Below are 21592 nucleotides of genomic sequence, written 5' to 3' on the forward strand. Positions count from 1 at the left end.
CTGCCTCTGATTCCCCAACTCTGATTCCCCACCTCTGATTCCCCAGCTCTGATTCCCCGCCTCTGATTCCCCGCATCTGATTCCCTGCATCTGATTCCAAGCCTCTGATTCGCTGCCTCTGATTCCCAACCTCTGATTCCCCACCTCTGATTCCCCATATCTGATTCCCGGCCTCTTATTCCCCGCCTCTGATTCCCCACCTCTGATTCCCTACCTCTGATTCCCCATATCTGATTCCCCGCCTCTGTTTCCCCGCCTCTGATTCCCTGCCCTTGTTTCCCCATATCTGATTCCCTGCCTCTGATTCCCCAACTCTGATTCCCCACCTCTGATTCCCCAGCTCTGATTCCCCGCCTCTGATTCCCCGCATCTGATTCCCTGCATCTGATTCCAAGCCTCTGATTCGCTGCCTCTGATTCCCAACCTCTGATTCCCCACCTCTGTTTCCCCATATCTGATTCCCGGCCTCTTATTCCCCGCCTCTGATTCCCCACCTCTGATTCCCTACCTCTGATTCCCCATCTCCGATTCCGCACATCTGATTCCCTGCCTCTGATTCCCCGCCTCTGATTCCCTGCCTCTGATTCCGAACCTCTGATTCCCCACCTCTGATTCCCCATATCTGATTCCCCGCCTCTGTTTCCCCGCCTCTGATTCCCCTCCTCTGATTCCCCAACTCTAATTCCCCGCCTCTGATTCCCCAGCTCTGATTCCCCGTGTTTGATTCGCTGCCTCTGATTCCCTGCCCTGATTCCCCATCTCTGTTTCACCGCCTTTGATTCGCCACCTCTTATTCCCCATATCTGATTCCCCGCCTCTGTTTCGCCGCCTCTGATTCCCTGCCTCTGATTCCCAACCTCTGATTCCACACCTCTGATTCCCCATATCTGATTCCCCGCCTCTGTTTCCCCGCCTCTGATTCCCTGCCCTTGTTTCCCCATATCTGATTCCCTGCCTCTGATTCCCCAACTCTGATTCCCCGCCTCTGATTCCCCAGCTCTGATTCCCCGCCCCTGATTTCCCGTGTTTGATTCCCTGCCTCTGATTCCCCGCCTCTGATTCCCCATCTCTGATTCACTGCCTTTGATTCGCCACCTCTGATTCCACATATCTGATTCCCCACCTCTGTTTCCCCGCCTCTGATTCCCCGCCTCTGATTCTACATATCTCATTTTCCGCCTCTGAATCCCCATCTCTGATTCCCGGACTCTGATTCCCCACCTCTGATTCCCGGCCTCTTATTCCCAGCATCTGATTCCCGGCCTCTGATTCCCGGCCTCTGATTCCCCGCTTCTGATTCTGATTCGCTGCCTCTGATTTCCCATCTCTGATTCCCAGCCTCTTATTCCCGGCATCTGATTCCGGCCTCTGATTCCCGGCCTCTGATTCCCTGCTTCTGATTCTGATTCCCTGCCTTTGATTCCCCATCTCTGATTCCGAACATCAGATTCCCTGCCTCTGATTCCCCATCTCTGATTCCCCATATCTGATTCCCCGTCTCTGTTTCCCCGCCTCTGATTCCCCGCCTCTGTTTCCCAAAATCTAAGTCCCCGCCTCTGATTCCCCAACTCTGATTCCCCACCTCTGATTCCCCAGCTCTGATTCCCCGCCTCTGATTCCCTGCATCTGATTCCCTGCATCTGATTCCAAGCCTCTGATTCCCTGCCTCTGATTCCCAACCTCTGATTCCCCACCTCTGATTCCCCATATCTGATTCCCAGCCTCTGTTTCCCCGCCTCTGATTCCCCGCCTCTGTTTCCCCATATCTGATTCCCGGACTCTGATTCCCCGCCTCTGATTCCCTGCCTCTGATTCCCCATCTCCGATTCCGCACATCTGATTCCCTGCCTCTGATTCCCCGCCTCTGATTCCCCGCCTCTGATTCCCTGCCTCTGATTCCCAACCTCTGATTCCCCACCTCTGATTCCCCGTGTTTGATTCCCCGCCTCTGTTTCCCCGCCTCTGTTTCACCGCCTCTGATTCCCCAACTCTAATTCCCCGCCTCTGATTCCCCAGCTCTGATTCCACGCCTCTGATACCCCGTGTTTGATTCCCTGCCTCTGATTCCCGGCCTCTGATTCCCCATCTCTGATTCACCGCCTTTGATTCGCCACCTCTGATTCCCCATATCAGATTCCCCGCCTCTGTTTCCCCGCCTCTGATTCCCCGCCTCTGATTCCCCATATCTCATTCCCCGCCTCTGAATCCCCATCTCTGATTCCCGGACTCTGATTCCCCACCTCTGATTCCCGGCCTCTTATTCCCGGCATCTGATTCCGGCCTCTGATTCCCGGCCTCTGATTCCCTGCTTCTGATTCTGATTCCCTGCCTTTGATTCCCCATCTCTGATTCCGCACATCTGATTCCCTGCCTCTGATTCCCCATCTCTGATTCCCCATATCTGATTCCCCGCCTCTGTTTCCCCGCCTCTGATTCCACGCCTCTGTTTCCCAACATCTAAGTCCCCGCCTCTGATTCCCCAACTCTGATTCCCCACCTCTGATTCCCCAGCTCTGATTCCCCGCCTCTGATTCCCCGCATCTGATTCCCTGCATCTGATTCCAAGCCTCTGATTCCCTGCCTCTGATTCCCAACCTCTGATTCCCCACCTCTGATTCCCCATATCTGATTCCCAGCCTCTGTTTCCCCGCCTCTGATTCCCCGCCTCTGTTTCCCCATATCTGATTCCCCGCCTCTGAATCCCCAACTCTGATTCCCTGCCTCTGATTCCCCAGCTTCATTCCCCGCCTTTGATTCCCCCCGTCTGATTCCCAGCCTCTGAATCCCCGTGTCTGATAACCTGCCTCTGATTCCCCGCCTCTGATTCCCCATCTCAGATTCACAGCCTCTGATTCCCCACCTCTGATTCCCCATCTCTGATTCCGCACATCCGATTCCCTGCCTCTGATTCCCCGACTCTGATTCCCCACCTCTGATTCCCCAGCTCTGATTCCCCGCCTCTGATTCCCCAACTCTGATTCCCCGCCTCTGATTCCCCAGCTCTGATTCCCCGCCTCTGATTCCCCGTGTTTGATCCCCTGCCTCTGATTCCCCAGCTCTGATTCCCCATCTCTGATTCACCGCCTTTGATTCGTCACCTCTGATTCCCCATATCTGATTACTCGCCACTGTTTCCCCGCCTCTGATTCCCCGCCTCTGATTCCCCATATCTCATTCCCCGCCTCTGATTCCCCATCTCTGATTCCCGGACTCTGATTCCCCACCTCTGATTCCCGACCTCTTATTCCCGGCATCTGATTCCGGCCTCTGATTCCCGGCCTCTGATTCCCTGCTTCTGATTCTGATTCCCTGCCTCTGATTCCCCATTTCTGATTCCGCACATCTAATTCCCTGCCTCTGATTCCCCACCTCTGATTCCCCATATCTGATTCCTCGCCTCTGTTTCCCCACCTCTGATTCCCCGCCTCTGATTCCCCATATCTCATTCCCCGCATCTGATTCCCCACCTCTGATTCCCAGCCTCTTATTCCCGGCATCTGATTCCGGCCTCTGATTCCCAGACTCTGATTCCCTGCTTCTGATTCTGATTCCCTGCCTTTGATTCCCCATCTCTGATTCCGAAAATCAGATTCCCTGCCTCTGATTCCCCATCTCTGATTCCCCATATCTGATTCCCCGTCTCTGTTTCCCCGCCTCTGATTCCCCGCCTCTGTTTCCCAAAATCTAAGTCCCCGCCTCTGATTCCCCAACTCTGATTCCCCACCTCTGATTCCCCAGCTCTGATTCCCCGCCTCTGATTCCCTGCATCTGATTCCCTGCATCTGATTCCAAGCCTCTGATTCCCTGCCTCTGATTCCCAACCTCTGATTCCCCACCTCTGATTCCCCATATCTGATTCCCTGCCTCTGATTCCCCAACTCTGATTCCCCGCCTCTGATTCCCCAGCTCTGATTCCCCGCCTCTGATTCCCCGTGTTTGATTCCCTGCCTCTGATTCCCGGCCTCTGATTCCGCATCTCTGATTCACCGCCTTTGATTCGCCACCTCTGATTCCCCATATCTGATTCCCCGCATCTGTTTCCCCGCCTCTGATTCCCCGCCTCTGATTCCCCATATCTCATTCCCTGCCTCTGAATCCCCATCTCTGATTCCCGGACTCTGATTCCCCACCTCTGATTCCCGGCCTCTTATTCCCGGCATCTGATTCCGGCCTCTGATCCCCGGCCTCTGATTCCCTGCTTCTGATTCTGATTCCCTGCCTCTGATTCCCCATCTCTGATTCCGCACATCTGATTCCCTGCCTCTGATTCCCCACCTCTGATTCCCCATATCTGATTCCCCGCCTCTGTTTCCCCGCCTCTGATTTCCCGCCTCTGTTTCCCAATATCTAAGTCCCCGCCTCTGATTCCCCAACTCTGATTCCCCACCTCTGATTCCCCAGCTCTGATTCCCCGCCTCTGATTCCCCGCATCTGATTCCCTGCATCTGATTCCAAGCCTTTGATTCGCTGCCTCTGATTCCCAACCTCTGATTCCCCACCTCTGATTCCCCATATCTGATTCCCCGCCTCTCTTTCCCCGCCTCTGATTCCCCACCTCTGTTTCCCCATATCTGATTTCCGGCCTCTTATTCCCCGCCTCTGATTCCCCACCTCTGATTCCCTACCTCTGATTCCCCATCTCCGATTCCGCACATCTGATTCCCTGCCTCTGATTCCCCGCCTCTGATTCCCTGCCTCTGATTCCGAACCTCTGATTCCCCACCTCTGATTCCCCATATCTGATTCCCCGCCTCTGTTTCCCCGCCTCTGATTCCCCTCCTCTGATTCCCCAACTCTAATTCCCCGCCTCTGATTCCCCAGCTCTGATTCCCCGTGTTTGATTCCCTGCCTCTGATTCCCTGCCCTGATTCCCCATCTCTGTTTCACCGCCTTTGATTTGCCACCTCTGATTCCCCATATCTGATTCCCCGCCTCTGTTTCGCCGCCTCTGATTCCCTGCCTCTGATTCCCAACCTCTGATTCCACACCTCTGATTCCCCATATCTGATTCCCCGCCTCTGTTTCCCCGCCTCTGATTCCCTGCCTTTGTTTCCCCATATCTGATTCCCTGCCTCTGATTCCCCAACTCTGATTCCCCACCTCTGATTCCCCAGCTCTGATTCCCCGCCTCTGATTCCCCGCATCTGATTCCCTGCATCTGATTCCAAGCCTCTGATTCGCTGCCTCTGATTCCCAACCTCTGATTCCCCACCTCTGATTCCCCATATCTGATTCCCCGCCTCTGTTTCCCCGCCTCTGATTCCCCACCTCTGTTTCCCCATATCTGATTCCCGGCCTCCTATTCCCCGCCTCTGATTCACCACCTCTGATTCCCTACCTCTGATTCCCCATCTCCGATTCCGCACATCTGATTCCCTGCCTCTGATTCCCCGCCTCTGATTCCCTGCCTCTGATTCCGAACCTCTGATTCCCCACCTCTGATTCCCCATATCTGATTCCCCGCCTCTGTTTCCCCGCCTCTGATTCCCCTCCTCTGATTCCCCAACTCTAATTCCCCGCCTCTGATTCCCCAGCTCTGATTCCCCGTGTTTGATTCGCTGCCTCTGATTCCCTGCCCTGATTCCCCATCTCTGTTTCACCGCCTTTGATTCGCCACCTCTTATTCCCCATATCTGATTCCCCGCCTCTGTTTCGCCGCCTCTGATTCCCTGCCTCTGATTCCCAACCTCTGATTCCACATCTCTGATTCCCCATATCTGATTCCCCGCCTCTGTTTCCCCGCCTCTGATTCCCTGCCCTTGTTTCCCCATATCTGATTCCCTGCCTCTGATTCCCCAACTCTGATTCCCCGCCTCTGATTCCCCAGCTCTGATTGCCCGCCCCTGATTTCCCGTGTTTGATTCCCTGCCTCTGATTCCCCGCCTCTGATTCCCCATCTCTGATTCACTGCCTTTGATTCGCCACCTCTGATTCCACATATCTGCTTCCCCACCTCTGTTTCCCCGCCTCTGATTCCCCGCCTCTGATTCTACATATCTCATTTTCCGCCTCTGAATCCCCATCTCTGATTCCCGGACTCTGATTCCCCACCTCTGATTCCCGGCCTCTTATTCCCAGCATCTGATTCCCGGCCTCTGATTCCCGGCCTCTGATTCCCCGCTTCTGATTCTGATTCGCTGCCTCTGATTCCCCATCTCTGATTCCCAGCCTCTTATTCCCGGCATCTGATTCCGGCCTCTGATTCCCGGCCTCTGATTCCCTGCTTCTGATTCTGATTCCCTGCCTTTGATTCCCCATCTCTGATTCCGAACATCAGATTCCCTGCCTCTGATTCCCCATCTCTGATTCCCCATATCTGATTCCCCGTCTCTGTTTCCCCGCCTCTGATTCCCCGCCTCTGTTTCCCAAAATCTAAGTCCCCGCCTCTGATTCCCCAACTCTGATTGCCCACCTCTGATTCCCCAGCTCTGATTCCCCGCCTCTGATTCCCTGCATCTGATTCCCTGCATCTGATTCCAAGCCTCTGATTCCCTGCCTCTGATTCCCAACCTCTGATTCCCCACCTCTGATTCCCCATATCTGATTCCCAGCCTCTGTTTCCCCGCCTCTGATTCCCCGCCTCTGTTTCCCCATATCTGATTCCCGGACTCTGATTCCCCGCCTCTGATTCCCTGCCTCTGATTCCCCATCTCCGATTCCGCACATCTGATTCCCTGCCTCTGATTCCCCGCCTCTGATTCCCCGCCTCTGATTCCCTGCCTCTGATTCCCCATCTCTGATTCCCCATATCTGATTCCCCATATCTGATTCCCAGCCTCTGTTTCCCCGCCTCTGATTCCCCGCCTCTGTTTCCCCATATCTGATTCCCAGCCTCTGTTTCCCCGCCTCTGATTCCCCGCCTCTGTTTCCCCATATCTGATTCCCGGACTCTGATTCCCCGCCTCTGATTCCCTGCCTCTGATTCCCCATCTCCGATTCCGCACATCTGATTCCCTGCCTCTGATTCCCCGCCTCTGATTCCCCGCCTCTGATTCCACGCCTCTGTTTCCCAACATCTAAGTCCCCGCCTCTGATTCCCCAACTCTGATTCCCCACCTCTGATTCCCCAGCTCTGATTCCCCGCCTCTGATTCCCCGCATCTGATTCCCTGCATCTGATTCCAAGCCTCTGATTCCCTGCCTCTGATTCCCAACCTCTGATTCCCCACCTCTGATTCCCCATATCTGATTCCCAGCCTCTGTTTCCCCGCCTCTGATTCCCCGCCTCTGTTTCCCCATATCTGATTCCCCGCCTCTGAATCCCCAACTCTGATTCCCTGCCTCTGATTCCCCAGCTTCATTCCCCGCCTTTGATTCCCCCCGTCTGATTCCCAGCCTCTGATTCCCTGCATCTGATTCCCTGCATCTGATTCCAAGCCTCTGATTCCCTGCCTCTGATTCCCAACCTCTGATTCCCCACCTCTGATTCCCCATATCTGATTCCCAGCCTCTGTTTCCCCGCCTCTGATTCCCCGCCTCTGTTTCCCCATATCTGATTCCCGGCCTCTTATTCCCCGCCTCTGATTCCCCACCTCTGATTCCCTACCTCTGATTCCCCATCTCCGATTCCGCACATCTGATTCCCTGCCTCTGATTCCCCGCCTCTGATTCCCTGCCTCTGATTCCGAACCTCTGATTCCCCACCTCTGATTCCCCATATCTGATTCCCCGCCTCTGTTTCCCCGCCTCTGATTCCCCTCCTCTGATTCCCCAACTCTAATTCCCCGCCTCTGATTCCCCAGCTCTGATTCCCCGTGTTTGATTCGCTGCCTCTGATTCCCTGCCCTGATTCCCCATCTCTGTTTCACCGCCTTTGATTCGCCACCTCTTATTCCCCATATCTGATTCCCCGCCTCTGTTTCGCCGCCTCTGATTCCCTGCCTCTGATTCCCAACCTCTGATTCCACACCTCTGATTCCCCATATCTGATTCCCCGCCTCTGTTTCCCCGCCTCTGATTCCCTGCCCTTGTTTCCCCATATCTGATTCCCTGCCTCTGATTCCCCAACTCTGATTCCCCGCCTCTGATTCCCCAGCTCTGATACCCCGCCCCTGATTTCCCGTGTTTGATTCCCTGCCTCTGATTCCCCGCCTCTGATTCCCCATCTCTGATTCACTGCCTTTGATTCGCCACCTCTGATTCCACATATCTGATTCCCCACCTCTGTTTCCCCGCCTCTGATTCCCTGCCTCTGATTCTACATATCTCATTTTCCGCCTCTGAATCCCCATCTCTGATTCCCGGACTCTGATTCCCCACCTCTGATTCCCGGCCTCTTATTCCCAGCATCTGATTCCCGGCCTCTGATTCCCGGCCTCTGATTCCCCGCTTCTGATTCTGATTCGCTGCCTCTGATTCCCCATCTCTGATTCCGCACATCTGATTCCCTGCCTCTGATTCCCCACCTCTGATTCCCCATATCTGATTTCCCGCCTCTGTTTCCCCGCCTCTGATTCCCCGCCTCTGTTTCCCCATATCTAATTCCCAACCTCTGATGCCCCAACTCTGATTCCCTGCCTCTGATTCCCCGCGTTCTATTCCCTGCCTCTGATTCCCCGCCTGTGATTCCCCATCTCTGATTCACCACCTCTGATTCCCCACCTCTGATTCCCCATATCTAATTCCCCGCCTCTGTTTGCCCGCCTCTGATTCCCCGCCTCTGTTTCCCCATATCTGATTCCCCGCCTCTGAATCCCCAACTCTGATTCCCTGCCTCTGATTCCCCAGCTCTGATTCCCCGCCTTTGATTCCCCCCGTCTGATTCCCAGCCTCTGAATCCCCGTGTCTGATTTCCTGCCTCTGATTCCCCGCCTCTGATTCCCCATCTCTGATTCACAGCCTCTGATTCCCCACCTCTGATTCCCCATCTAGGATTCCGCTCATCTGATTCCCTGCCTCTGATTCCCTGACTCTGATCCCCACCTCTGATTCCCAAGCTCTGATTCCCCGCCTCTGATTCCCCAACTCTGATTCCCCGCATCTGATTCCCCAGCTCTGATTCCCCGCCTCTGATTCCCCGTGTTTGATTCCCTGCCTCTGATTCCCCGCCTCTGATTCCCCATCTCTGATTCACCGCCTTTGATTCGCCACCTCTGATTCCCCATATCTGATTCCTCGCCTCTGTTTCCCCACCTCTGATTCCCCGCCTCTGATTCCCCATATCTCATTCCCCGCATCTGATTCCCCACCTCTGATTCCCAGCCTCTTATTCCCGGCATCTGATTCCGGCCTCTGATTCCCAGACTCTGATTCCCTGCTTCTGATTCTGATTCCCTGCCTTTGATTCCCCATCTCTGATTCCGAACATCAGATTCCCTGCCTCTGATTCCCCATCTCTGATTCCCCATATCTGATTCCCCGTCTCTGTTTCCCCGCCTCTGATTCCCCGCCTCTGTTTCCCAAAATCTAAGTCCCCGCCTCTGATTCCCCAACTCTGATTCCCCACCTCTGATTCCCCAGCTCTGATTCCCCGCCTCTGATTCCCTGCATCTGATTCCCTGCATCTGATTCCAAGCCTCTGATTCCCTGCCTCTGATTCCCAACCTCTGATTCCCCACCTCTGATTCCCCATATCTGATTCCCTGCCTCTGATTCCCCAACTCTGATTCCCCGCCTCTGATTCCCCAGCTCTGATTCCCCGCCTCTGATTCCCCGTGTTTGATTCCCTGCCTCTGATTCCCGGCCTCTGATTCCGCATCTCTGATTCACCGCCTTTGATTCGCCACCTCTGATTCCCCATATCTGATTCCCCGCATCTGTTTCCCCGCCTCTGATTCCCCGCCTCTGATTCCCCATATCTCATTCCCTGCCTCTGAATCCCCATCTCTGATTCCCGGACTCTGATTCCCCACCTCTGATTCCCGGCCTCTTATTCCCGGCATCTGATTCCGGCCTCTGATCCCCGGCCTCTGATTCCCTGCTTCTGATTCTGATTCCCTGCCTCTGATTCCCCATCTCTGATTCCGCACATCTGATTCCCTGCCTCTGATTCCCCACCTCTGATTCCCCATATCTGATTCCCCGCCTCTGTTTCCCCGCCTCTGATTTCCCGCCTCTGTTTCCCAATATCTAAGTCCCCGCCTCTGATTCCCCAACTCTGATTCCCCACCTCTGATTCCCCAGCTCTGATTCCCCGCCTCTGATTCCCCGCATCTGATTCCCTGCATCTGATTCCAAGCCTCTGATTCGCTGCCTCTGATTCCCAACCTCTGATTCCCCACCTCTGATTCCCCATATCTGATTCCCCGCCTCTGTTTCCCCGCCTCTGATTCCCCACCTCTGTTTCCCCATATCTGATTTCCGGCCTCTTATTCCCCGCCTCTGATTCCCCACCTCTGATTCCCTACCTCTGATTCCCCATCTCCGATTCCGCACATCTGATTCCCTGCCTCTGATTCCCCGCCTCTGATTCCCTGCCTCTGATTCCGAACCTCTGATTCCCCACCTCTGATTCCCCATATCTGATTCCCCGCCTCAGTTTCCCCGCCTCTGATTCCCCTCCTCTGATTCCCCAACTCTAATTCCCCGCCTCTGATTCCCCAGCTCTGATTCCCCGTGTTTGATTCCCTGCCTCTGATTCCCTGCCCTGATTCCCCATCTCTGTTTCACCGCCTTTGATTTGCCACCTCTGATTCCCCATATCTGATTCCCCGCCTCTGTTTCGCCGCCTCTGATTCCCTGCCTCTGATTCCCAACCTCTGATTCCACACCTCTGATTCCCCATATCTGATTCCCCGCCTCTGTTTCCCCGCCTCTGATTCCCTGCCCTTGTTTCCCCATATCTGATTCCCTGCCTCTGATTCCCCAACTCTGATTCCCCACCTCTGATTCCCCAGCTCTGATTCCCCGCCTCTGATTCCCCGCATCTGATTCCCTGCATCTGATTCCAAGCCTCTGATTCGCTGCCTCTGATTCCCAACCTCTGATTCCCCACCTCTGATTCCCCATATCTGATTCCCCGCCTCTGTTTCCCCGCCTCTGATTCCCCACCTCTGTTTCCCCATATCTGATTCCCGGCCTCTTATTCCCCGCCTCTGATTCCCCACCTCTGATTCCCTACCTCTGATTCCCCATCTCCGATTCCGCACATCTGATTCCCTGCCTCTGATTCCCCGCCTCTGATTCCCTGCCTCTGATTCCGAACCTCTGATTCCCCACCTCTGATTCCCCATATCTGATTCCCCGCCTCTGTTTCCCCGCCTCTGATTCCCCTCCTCTGATTCCCCAACTCTAATTCCCCGCCTCTGATTCCCCAGCTCTGATTCCCCGTGTTTGATTCGCTGCCTCTGATTCCCTGCCCTGATTCCCCATCTCTGTTTCACCGCCTTTGATTCGCCACCTCTTATTCCCCATATCTGATTCCCCGCCTCTGTTTCGCCGCCTCTGATTCCCTGCCTCTGATTCCCAACCTCTGATTCCACACCTCTGATTCCCCATATCTGATTCCCCGCCTCTGTTTCCCCGCCTCTGATTCCCTGCCCTTGTTTCCCCATATCTGATTCCCTGCCTCTGATTCCCCAACTCTGTTTCCCCGCCTCTGATTCCCCAGCTCTGATTCCCCGCCCCTGATATCCCGTGTTTGATTCCCTGCCTCTGATTCCCCGCCTCTGATTCCCCATCTCTGATTCACTGCCTTTGATTCGCCACCTCTGATTCCACTTATCTGATTCCCCACCTCTGTTTCCCCGCCTCTGATTCCCCGCCTCTGATTCTACATATCTCATTTTCCGCCTCTGAATCCCCATCTCTGATTCCCGGACTCTGATTCCCCACCTCTGATTCCCGGCCTCTTATTCCCAGCATCTGATTCCCGGCCTCTGATTCCCGGCCTCTGATTCCCCGCTTCTGATTCTGATTCGCTGCCTCTGATTCCCCATCTCTGATTCCCAGCCTCTTATTCCCGGCATCTGATTCCGGCCTCTGATTCCCGGCCTCTGATTCCCTGCTTCTGATTCTGATTCCCTGCCTTTGATTCCCCATCTCTGATTCCGAACATCAGATTCCCTGCCTCTGATTCCCCATCTCTGATTCCCCATATCTGATTCCCCGTCTCTGTTTCCCCGCCTCTGATTCCCCGCCTCTGTTTCCCAAAATCTAAGTCCCCGCCTCTGATTCCCCAACTCTGATTCCCCACCTCTGATTCCCCAGCTCTGATTCCCCGCCTCTGATTCCCTGCATCTGATTCCCTGCATCTGATTCCAAGCCTCTGATTCCCTGCCTCTGATTCCCAACCTCTGATTCCCCACCTCTGATTCCCCATATCTGATTCCCAGCCTCTGTTTCCCCGCCTCTGATTCCCCGCCTCTGTTTCCCCATATCTGATTCCCGGACTCTGATTCCCCGCCTCTGATTCCCTGCCTCTGATTCCCCATCTCCGATTCCGCACATCTGATTCCCTGCCTCTGATTCCCCGCCTCTGATTCCCCGCCTCTGATTCCCTGCCTCTGATTCCCAACCTCTGATTCCCCACCTCTGATTCCCCGTGTTTGATTCCCCGCCTCTGTTTCCCCGCCTCTGTTTCACCGCCTCTGATTCCCCAACTCTAATTCCCCGCCTCTGATTCCCCAGCTCTGATTCCACGCCTCTGATACCCCGTGTTTGATTCCCTGCCTCTGATTCCCGGCCTCTGATTCCCCATCTCTGATTCACCGCCTTTGATTCGCCACCTCTGATTCCCCATATCAGATTCCCCGCCTCTGTTTCCCCGCCTCTGATTCCCCGCCTCTGATTCCCCATATCGCATTCCCCGCCTCTGAATCCCCATCTCTGATTCCCGGACTCTGATTCCCCACCTCTGATTCCCGGCCTCTTATTCCCGGCATCTGATTCCGGCCTCTGATTCCCGGCCTCTGATTCCCTGCTTCTGATTCTGATTCCCTGCCTTTGATTCCCCATCTCTGATTCCGCACATCTGATTTCCTGCCTCTGATTCCCCATCTCTGATTCCCCATATCTGATTCCCCGCCTCTGTTTCCCCGCCTCTGATTCCACGCCTCTGTTTCCCAACATCTAAGTCCCCGCCTCTGATTCCCCAACTCTGATTCCCCACCTCTGATTCCCCAGCTCTGATTCCCCGCCTCTGATTCCCCGCATCTGATTCCCTGCATCTGATTCCAAGCCTCTGATTCCCTGCCTCTGATTCCCAACCTCTGATTCCCCACCTCTGATTCCCCATATCTGATTCCCAGCCTCTGTTTCCCCGCCTCTGATTCCCCGCCTCTGTTTCCCCATATCTGATTCCCCGCCTCTGAATCCCCAACTCTGATTCCCTGCCTCTGATTCCCCAGCTTCATTCCCCGCCTTTGATTCCCCCCGTCTGATTCCCAGCCTCTGAATCCCCGTGTCTGATAACCTGCCTCTGATTCCCCGCCTCTGATTCCCCATCTCAGATTCACCGCCTCTGATTCCCCACCTCTGATTCCCCATCTCTGATTCCGCACATCCGATTCCCTGCCTCTGATTCCCCGACTCTGATTCCCCACCTCTGATTCCCCAGCTCTGATTCCCCGCCTCTGATTCCCCAACTCTGATTCCCCGCCTCTGATTCCCCAGCTCTGATTCCCCGCCTCTGATTCCCCGTGTTTGATCCCCTGCCTCTGATTCCCCAGCTCTGATTCCCCATCTCTGATTCACCGCCTTTGATTCGTCACCTCTGATTCCCCATATCTGATTACTCGCCACTGTTTCCCCGCCTCTGATTCCCCGCCTCTGATTCCCCATATCTCATTCCCCGCCTCTGATTCCCCATTTCTGATTCCCGGACTCTGATTCCCCACCTCTGATTCCCGACCTCTTATTCCCGGCATCTGATTCCGGCCTCTGATTCCCGGCCTCTGATTCCCTGCTTCTGATTCTGATTCCCTGCCTCTGATTCCCCATTTCTGATTCCGCACATCTAATTCCCTGCCTCTGATTCCCCACCTCTGATTCCCCATATCTGATTCCTCGCCTCTGTTTCCCCACCTCTGATTCCCCGCCTCTGATTCCCCATATCTCATTCCCCGCATCTGATTCCCCACCTCTGATTCCCAGCCTCTTATTCCCGGCATCTGATTCCGGCCTCTGATTCCCAGACTCTGATTCCCTGCTTCTGATTCTGATTCCCTGCCTTTGATTCCCCATCTCTGATTCCGAACATCAGATTCCCTGCCTCTGATTCCCCATCTCTGATTCCCCATATCTGATTCCCCGTCTCTGTTTCCCCGCCTCTGATTCCCCGCCTCTGTTTCCCAAAATCTAAGTCCCCGCCTCTGATTCCCCAACTCTGATTCCCCACCTCTGATTCCCCAGCTCTGATTCCCCGCCTCTGATTCCCTGCATCTGATTCCCTGCATCTGATTCCAAGCCTCTGATTCCCTGACTCTGATTCCCAACCTCTGATTCCCCACCTCTAATTACCCATATCTGATTCCCTGCCTCTGATTCCCCAACTCTGATTCCCCGCCTCTGATTCCCCAGCTCTGATTCCCCGCCTCTGATTCCCCGTGTTTGATTCCCTGCCTCTGATTCCCGGCCTCTGATTCCGCATCTCTGATTCACCGCCTTTGATTCGCCACCTCTGATTCCCCATATCTGATTCCCCGCATCTGTTTCCCCGCCTCTGATTCCCCGCCTCTGATTCCCCATATCTCATTCCCTGCCTCTGAATCCCCATCTCTGATTCCCGGACTCTGATTCCCCACCTCTGATTCCCGGCCTCTTATTCCCGGCATCTGATTCCGGCCTCTGATCCCCGGCCTCTGATTCCCTGCTTCTGATTCTGATTCCCTGCCTCTGATTCCCCATCTCTGATTCCGCACATCTGATTCCCTGCCTCTGATTCCCCACCTCTGATTCCCCATATCTGATTCCCGGACTCTGATTCCCCGCCTCTGATTCCCTGCCTCTGATTCCCCATCTCCGATTCCGCACATCTGATTCCCTGCCTCTGATTCCCCGCCTCTGATTCCCCGCCTCTGATTCCCTGCCTCTGATTCCCAACCTCTGATTCCCCACCTCTGATTCCCCGTGTTTGATTCCCCGCCTCTGTTTCCCCGCCTCTGTTTCACCGCCTCTGATTCCCCAACTCTAATTCCCCGCCTCTGATTCCCCAGCTCTTATTCCACGCCTCTGATACCCCGTGTTTGATTCCCTGCCTCTGATTCCCGGCCTCTGATTCCCCATCTCTGATTCACCTCCTTTGATTCGCCACCTCTGATTCCCCATATCAGATTCCCCGCCTCTGTTTCCCCGCCTCTGATTCCCCGCCTCTGATTCCCCATATCGCATTCCCCGCCTCTGAATCCCCATCTCTGATTCCCGGACTCTGATTCCCCACCTCTGATTCCCGGCCTCTTATTCCCGGCATCTGATTCCGGCCTCTGATTCCCGGCCTCTGATTCCCTGCTTCTGATTCTGATTCCCTGCCTTTGATTCCCCATCTCTGATTCCGCACATCTGATTTCCTGCCTCTGATTCCCCATCTCTGATTCCCCATATCTGATTCCCCGCCTCTGTTTCCCCGCCTCTGATTCCACGCCTCTGTTTCCCAACATCTAAGTCCCCGCCTCTGATTCCCCAACTCTGATTCCCCACCTCTGATTCCCCAGCTCTGATTCCCCGCCTCTGATTCCCCGCATCTGATTCCCTGCATCTGATTCCAAGCCTCTGATTCCCTGCCTCTGATTCCCAACCTCTGATTCCCCACCTCTGATTCCCCATATCTGATTCCCAGCCTCTGTTTCCCCGCCTCTGATTCCCCGCCTCTGTTTCCCCATATCTGATTCCCCGCCTCTGAATCCCCAACTCTGATTCCCTGCCTCTGATTCCCCAGCTTCATTCCCCGCCTTTGATTCCCCCCGTCTGATTCCCAGCCTCTGAATCCCCGTGTCTGATAACCTGCCTCTGATTCCCCGCCTCTGATTCCCCATCTCAGATTCACCGCCTCTGATTCCCCACCTCTGATTCCCCATCTCTGATTCCGCACATCCGATTCCCTGCCTCTGATTCCCCGACTCTGATTCCCCACCTCTGATTCCCCAGCTCTGATTCCCCGCCTCTGATTCCCCAACTCTGATTCCCCGCCTCTGATTCCCCAGCTCTGATTCCCCGCCTCTGATTCCCCGTGTTTGATCCCCTGCCTCTGATTCCCCAGCTCTGATTCCCCATCTCTGATTCACCGCCTTTGATTCGTCACCTCTGATTCCCCATATCTGATTACTCGCCACTGTTTCCCCGCCTCTGATTCCCCGCCTCTGATTCCCCATATCTCATTCCCCGCCTCTGATTCCCCATTTCTGATTCCCGGACTCTGATTCCCCACCTCTGATTCCCGACCTCTTATTCCCGGCATCTGATTCCGGCCTCTGATTCCCGGCCTCTGATTCCCTGCTTCTGATTCTGATTCCCTGCCTCTGATTCCCCATTTCTGATTCCGCACATCTAATTCCCTGCCTCTGATTCCCCACCTCTGATTCCCCATATCTGATTCCTCGCCTCTGTTTCCCCACCTCTGATTCCCCGCCTCTGATTCCCCATATCTCATTCCCCGCATCTGATTCCCCACCTCTGATTCCCAGCCTCTTATTCCCGGCATCTGATTCCGGCCTCTGATTCCCAGACTCTGATTCCCTGCTTCTGATTCTGATTCCCTGCCTTTGATTCCCCATCTCTGATTCCGAACATCAGATTCCCTGCCTCTGATTCCCCATCTCTGATTCCCCATATCTGATTCCCCGTCTCTGTTTCCCCGCCTCTGATTCCCCGCCTCTGTTTCCCAAAATCTAAGTCCCCGCCTCTGATTCCCCAACTCTGATTCCCCACCTCTGATTCCCCAGCTCTGATTCCCCGCCTCTGATTCCCTGAATGTGATTCCCTGCATCTGATTCCAAGCCTCTGATTCCCTGCCTCTGATTCCCAACCTCTGATTCCCCACCTCTAATTACCCATATCTGATTCCCTGCCTCTGATTCCCCAACTCTGATTCCCCGCCTCTGATTCCCCAGCTCTGATTCCCCGCCTCTGATTCCCCGTGTTTGATTCCCTGCCTCTGATTCCCGGCCTCTGATTCCGCATCTCTGATTCACCGCCTTTGATTCGCCACCTCTGATTCCCCATATCTGATTCCCCGCATCTGTTTCCCCGCCTCTGATTCCCCGCCTCTGATTCCCCATATCTCATTCCCTGCCTCTGAATCCCCATCTCTGATTCCCGGACTCTGATTCCCCACCTCTGATTCCCGGCCTCTTATTCCCGGCATCTGATTCCGGCCTCTGATCCCCGGCCTCTGATTCCCTGCTTCTGATTCTGATTCCCTGCCTCTGATTCCCCATCTCTGATTCCGCACATCTGATTCCCTGCCTCTGATTCCCCACCTCTGATTCCCCATATCTGATTCCCCGCCTCTGTTTCCCCGCCTCTGATTTCCCGCCTCTGTTTCCCAATATCTAAGTCCCCGCCTCTGATTCCCCAACTCTGATTCCCCACCTCTGATTCCCCAGCTCTGATTCCCCGCCTCTGATTCCCCGCATCTGATTCCCTGCATCTGATTCCAAGCCTCTGATTCGCTGCCTCTGATTCCCAACCTCTGATTCCCCACCTCTGATTCCCCATATCTGATTCCCCGCCTCTGTTTCCCCGCCTCTGATTCCCCACCTCTGTTTCCCCATATCTGATTTCCGGCCTCTTATTCCCCGCCTCTGATTCCCCACCTCTGATTCCCTACCTCTGATTCCCCATCTCCGATTCCGCACATCTGATTCCCTGCCTCTGATTCCCCGCCTCTGATTCCCTGCCTCTGATTCCGAACCTCTGATTCCCCACCTCTGATTCCCCATATCTGATTCCCCGCCTCTGTTTCCCCGCCTCTGATTCCCCTCCTCTGATTCCCCAACTCTAATTCCCCGCCTCTGATTCCCCAGCTCTGATTCCCCGTGTTTGATTCCCTGCCTCTGATTCCCTGCCCTGATTCCCCATCTCTGTTTCACCGCCTTTGATTTGCCACCTCTGATTCCCCATATCTGATTCCCCGCCTCTGTTTCGCCGCCTCTGATTCCCTGCCTCTGATTCCCAACCTCTGATTCCACACCTCTGATTCCCCATATCTGATTCCCCGCCTCTGTTTCCCCGCCTCTGATTCCCTGCCCTTGTTTCCCCATATCTGATTCCCTGCCTCTGATTCCCCAACTCTGATTCCCCACCTCTGATTCCCCAGCTCTGATTCCCCGCCTCTGATTCCCCGCATCTGATTCCCTGCATCTGATTCCAAGCCTCTGATGCGCTGCCTCTGATTCCCAACCTCTGATTCCCCACCTCTGATTCCCCATATCTGATTCCCCGCCTCTGTTTCCCCGCCTCTGATTCCCCACCTCTGTTTCCCCATATCTGATTCCCGGCCTCTTATTCCCCGCCTCTGATTCCCCACCTCTGATTCCCTACCTCTGATTCCCCATCTCCGATTCCGCACATCTGATTCCCTGCCTCTGATTCCCCGCCTCTGATTCCCTGCCTCTGATTCCGAACCTCTGATTCCCCACCTCTGATTCCCCATATCTGATTCCCCGCCTCTGTTTCCCCGCCTCTGATTCCCCTCCTCTGATTCCCCAACTCTAATTCCCCGCCTCTGATTCCCCAGCTCTGATTCCCCGTGTTTGATTCGCTGCCTCTGATTCCCTGCCCTGATTCCCCATCTCTGTTTCACCGCCTTTGATTCGCCACCTCTTATTCCCCATATCTGATTCCCCGCCTCTGTTTCGCCGCCTCTGATTCCCTGCCTCTGATTCCCAACCTCTGATTCCACACCTCTGATTCCCCATATCTGATTCCCCGCCTCTGTTTCCCCGCCTCTGATTCCCTGCCCTTGTTTCCCCATATCTGATTCCCTGCCTCTGATTCCCCAACTCTGATTCCCCGCCTCTGATTCCCCAGCTCTGATTCCCCGCCCCTGATTTCCCGTGTTTGATTCCCTGCCTCTGATTCCCCGCCTCTGATTCCCCATCTCTGATTCACTGCCTTTGAATCGCCACCTCTGATTCCACATATCTGATTCCCCACCTCTGTTTCCCCGCCTCTGATTCCCCGCCTCTGATTCTACATATCTCATTTTCCGCCTCTGAATCCCCATCTCTGATTCCCGGACTCTGATTCCCCACCTCTGATTCCCGGCCTCTTATTCCCAGCATCTGATTCCCGGCCTCTGATTCCCGGCCTCTGATTCCCCGCTTCTGATTCTGATTCGCTGCCTCTGATTCCCCATCTCTGATTCCCAGCCTCTTATTCCCGGCATCTGATTCCGGCCTCTGATTCCCGGCCTCTGATTCCCTGCTTCTGATTCTGATTCCCTGCCTTTGATTCCCCATCTCTGATTCCGAACATCAGATTCCCTGCCTCTGATTCCCCATCTCTGATTCCCCATATCTAATTCCCCTTCTCTGTTTCCCCGCCTCTGATTCCCCGCCTCTGTTTCCCAAAATCTAAGTCCCCGCCTCTGATTCCCCAACTCTGATTCCCCACCTCTGATTCCCCAGCTCTGATTCCCCGCCTCTGATTCCCTGCATCTGATTCCCTGCATCTGATTCCAAGCCTCTGATTCCCTGCCTCTGATTCCCAACCTCTGATTCCCCACCTCTGATTCCCCATATCTGATTCCCAGCCTCTGTTTCCCCGCCTCTGATTCCCCGCCTCTGTTTCCCCATATCTGATTCCCGGACTCTGATTCCCCGCCTCTGATTCCCTGCCTCTGATTCCCCATCTCCGATTCCGCACATCTGATTCCCTGCCTCTGATTCCCCGCCTCTGATTCCCCGCCTCTGATTCCCTGCCTCTGATTCCCAACCTCTGATTCCCCACCTCTGATTCCCCGTGTTTGATTCCCCGCCTCTGTTTCCCCGCCTCTGTTTCACCGCCTCTGATTCCCCAACTCTAATTCCCCGCCTCTGATTCCCCAGCTCTCATTCCACGCCTCTGATACCCCGTGTTTGATTCCCTGCCTCTGATTCCCGGCCTCTGATTCCCCATCTCTGATTCACCGCCTTTGATTCGCCACCTCTGATTCCCCATATCAGATTCCCCGCCTCTGTTTCCCCGCCTCTGATTCCCCGCCTCTGATTCCCCATATCTCATTCCCCGCCTCTGAATCCCCATCTCTGATTCCCGGACTCTGATTCCCCACCTCTGATTCCCGGCCTCTTATTCCCGGCATCTGATTCCGGCCTCTGATTCCCGGCCTCTGATTCCCTGCTTCTGATTCTGATTCCCTGCCTTTGATTCCCCATCTCTGATTCCGCACATCTGATTCCCTGCCTCTGATTCCCCATCTCTGATTCCCCATATCTGATTCCCCGCCTCTGTTTCCCCGCCTCTGATTCCACGCCTCTGTTTCCCAACATCTAAGTCCCCGCCTCTGATTCCCCAACTCTGATTCCCCACCTCTGATTCCCCAGCTCTGATTCCCCGCCTCTGTTTCCCCGCATCTGATTCCCTGCATCTGATTCCAAGCCTCTGATTCCCTGCCTCTGATTCCCAACCTCTGATTCCCCACCTCTGATTCCCCATATCTGATACCCAGCCTCTGTTTCCCCGCCTCTGATTCCCCGCCTCTGTTTCCCCATATCTGATTCCCCGCCTCTGAATCCCCAACTCTGATTCCCTGCCTCTGATTCCCCAGCTTCATTCCCCGCCTTTGATTCCCCCCGTCTGATTCCCAGCCTCTGAATCCCCGTGTCTGATAACCTGCCTCTGATTCCCCGCCTCTGATTCCCCATCTCAGATTCACCGCCTCTGATTCCCCACCTCTGATTCCCCATCTCTGATTCCGCACATCCGATTCCCTGCCTCTGATTCCCCGACTCTGATTCCCCACCTCTGATTCCCCAGCTCTGATTCCCCGCCTCTGATTCCCCAACTCTGATTCCCCGCCTCTGATTCCCCAGCTCTGATTCCCCGCCTCTGATTCCCCGTGTTTGATCCCCTGCCTCTGATTCCCCAGCTCTGATTCCCCATCTCTTATTCACCGCCTTTGATTCGTCACCTCTGATTCCCCATATCTGATTACTCGCCACTGTTTCCCCGCCTCTGATTCCCCGCCTCTGATTCAACATATCTCATTCCCCGCCTCTGATTCCCCATCTCTGATTCCCGGACTCTGATTCCCCACCTCTGATTCCCGACCTCTTATTCCCGGCATCTGATTCCGGCCTCTGATTCCCGGCCTCTGATTCCCTGCTTCTGATTCTGATTCCCTGCCTCTGATTCCCCATTTCTGATTCCGCACATCTAATTCCCTGCCTCTGATTCCCCACCTCTGATTCCCCATATCTGAATCCCCGCCTCTGTTTCCCCGTCTCTGATTCCCCGCCTCTGTTTCCCCATATCTAAGTCCCCGCCTCTGATTCCCCAACTTTGATTCCCCACCTCTGATTCCCCAGCTCTGATTCCCCGCCTCTGATTCCCCACATCTGATTCCCCATACCTGATTCCCAGCCTCTGTTTCCCCGCCTCTGATTCCCCGCTTCTGTTTCCCCATATCTGATTCCCGGCCTCTGATTCCCCGCCTCTGATTCCCCGCCTCTGATTCCCTGCCTCTGATTGCCCATCTCCGATTCCGCACATCTGATTCC

The sequence above is a fragment of the Narcine bancroftii genome, unplaced genomic scaffold (genome assembly GCF_036971445.1).
Source record: "Narcine bancroftii isolate sNarBan1 unplaced genomic scaffold, sNarBan1.hap1 Scaffold_159, whole genome shotgun sequence".
NCBI lineage: Eukaryota > Metazoa > Chordata > Chondrichthyes > Torpediniformes > Narcinidae > Narcine > Narcine bancroftii.